The sequence below is a fragment of the Dendrobates tinctorius genome, unplaced genomic scaffold (genome assembly GCF_039654945.1).
Source record: "Dendrobates tinctorius isolate UK_male_01 unplaced genomic scaffold, ASM3965494v1 ptg000462l, whole genome shotgun sequence".
In the NCBI taxonomy this organism is placed as follows: domain Eukaryota; kingdom Metazoa; phylum Chordata; class Amphibia; order Anura; family Dendrobatidae; genus Dendrobates; species Dendrobates tinctorius.
In genome coordinates, this window is record NW_027362124.1 from 20,001 (window position 1) to 22,500 (window position 2,500).

The 2,500-nt window shown below is 38.0% G+C and overlaps 1 non-coding gene across 1 annotated transcript; it reads right to left on the bottom strand.

Moving 5' to 3' along the window:
- Window positions 1–1,047: 1,047 nt before the first annotated feature.
- TRNAS-AGA (transfer RNA serine (anticodon AGA)) lies at window positions 1,048–1,129 on the bottom strand. The gene has a single exon. It is a non-coding gene; the product is annotated as a tRNA-Ser (tRNA).
- Between the last annotated feature and the right edge of the window lie 1,371 nt (window positions 1,130–2,500).

Below are 2,500 nucleotides of genomic sequence, written 5' to 3' on the forward strand. Positions count from 1 at the left end.
TTAGAGAAAAATCAAAAACACTTCCTGAAGCCATTTTGGCTTCAAATCCTTGTCAGATTCACCCACTTGGAAAGAGTGTTATGTGAATATTGACTCAAGTCACAGAGTATGAGATTGCTTGGTATGACATAGACAATGAGTGACATAGACAATTTTAATTTTTGCTAATCCTACTTGATTGACAGCTTTGACCATGGTATTCCATGAATCCTTGAACTCTTTTTTTGTCTTTTATTATGTGGATTTTAAATTGCTTGTTTCATCATAAACATTGGGCATCGTCGATCTGAGTGCAGATGGAAAAATCAAAATGTGTGCCCAGGTTCTACTGAGATTTGAACTCAGATCACTGGATTCAAAGACTAGAGTGCTAACCATTACACCATGGAACCAACAATGACACAGTCATGGCTGCGGCTTGTTTTGCTGAATAAAGCATATGAAATCGTGAACGATGGCGAAAACAGGCTCCAAAGCTGCAGTGCAAATCTGCAATCATACACAATGGTAAATTGATATCTTATAAACTTTCATTCCACAAATTTACCAACATTTCCACGATATCACAGCTAGCGCAGTTTGAAATGTTGATGAAAAGTGGCTAGTAAAAAGATTGCTGTATCTGTTACTTGGAAAAAGTGTGAAAAAAATAAATTGCAAAACTTATACTGTTAGAAAACTGTTCATCCAGTAGTCGATAAAGATTAGCATTGCATGGTAAAAGGCTTCATCTGAGAGATAATTTAAGGTTTGCGCAAATCAAAGTGCATGTCCCAGTCCATTAGCCAGGACAGCGGTCTGTGGCTGCTGGACAAGATCGAGAGAAAAACTTCTTACCTGATGGCACCCACGGTGCTTCTTTTGATTAGCAGCAAGTCGCACATGTAATGTTGCTCCAGAATAGATTATCTAAAGAACAGTCAAAGATAAAGTCAGTTTGGTCCTAGAAACTCGCTCCATCACAGATCACTGTCATGGGGAATAGACTAGTAAACATGCAAATTGAACAACAAAGATAAAAGGTCAAAAAGTTATTTTAAACATAGACGTAGTCGGCAGGATTTGCACCTGCGCGGGGAGACCCCAATGGATTTCTAGCCCATCGCCTTAACCACTCGGCCACGACTACTCAGACGTCAATCTGTTATGAGTTTCACACACGTTTTCTAATAGCACCATGATCAAGCTCAGGGATCAACCCTCTGGAAGACATCTCAGAAAATGAAAAGAAAATACAAGGTCTCAGTAAAATGCAAAAATCTGATTTAAAGTCATCATCAATGGGAACCATTCACAGTTTAAAGCTTTTCCCTCTTCATAATGTGGATTTGGAGTCAGTCAGCTCCAAAAACATCCTTAAAAATAATCCGAAAATGCTGAGAAGACTGAACATAATCATTTCCAAGTAAAAAAGACTTGATGTTCATTTGATCAGGCTTTGGAGCATCTATTAACCATCTCAAGTTTCCAAAAATGTCCAGCGGTTAACTGAAATTACCATATCAATCTTCAGCTGTTTTTCACTTTGAACAGCTCCATACCTATAATACAAGTCAACGGTAAGGTTCGAAAGACCCTATAAAGGGTCCTGATTGACTTTTGTGTGCTACAAAAGAAGCCACAAAACACATTCAAAAGACGCCGAAAAGAATTTTTAGAAAAACACCACCAAAAATGTTTATAAGGCACTTTAGGAAATTCTGGAAAACACAAGAAAAGATGGCTTAGAGAAAAATCAAAAACACTTCCTGAAGCCATTTTGGCTTCAAATCCTTGTCAGATTCACCCACTTGGAAAGAGTGTTATGTGAATATTGACTCAAGTCACAGAGTATGAGATTGCTTGGTATGACATAGACAATGAGTGATATTGACAGCTTTGACCATGAATCCTTGAACTCTTTTTTTGTCTTTTATTATGTGTATTTTAAATTGCTTGTTTCATCATAAACATTGGGCATCGTCGATCTGAGTGCAGATGGAAAAATCAAAATGTGTGCTCAGGTTCTACTGAGATTTCAATTCAGATCACTGGATCCAAAGTCCAGAGTGCTAACCATTACACCATGGAACCAACCATGACACAATCATGGCTGCGGCTTGTTTTGCTGAATAAAGCATATGAAATCGTGAACGATGGCGAAAACAGGCTCCAAAGCTGCAGTGCAAATCTGCAATCATACACAATGGTAAATTGATATCTTATAACCTTTCATTCCACAAATTTACCAACATTTCCACGATATCACAGCTAGCGCAGTTTGAAATGTTGATGAAAAGTGGCTAGTAAAAAGATTGCTGTATCTGTTACTTGGAAAAAGTGTGAAAAAAATAAATTGCAAAACTTATAGTGTTAGAAAACTGTTCATCCAGTAGTCGATAAAGATTAGCATTGCATGGTAAAAGGCTTCATCTGAGAGATAATTTAAGGTTTGTGCAAATCAAAGTGCATGTCCCAGTCCATTAGCCAGGACAGCGGTCTGTGGCTGCTGGACAAGATC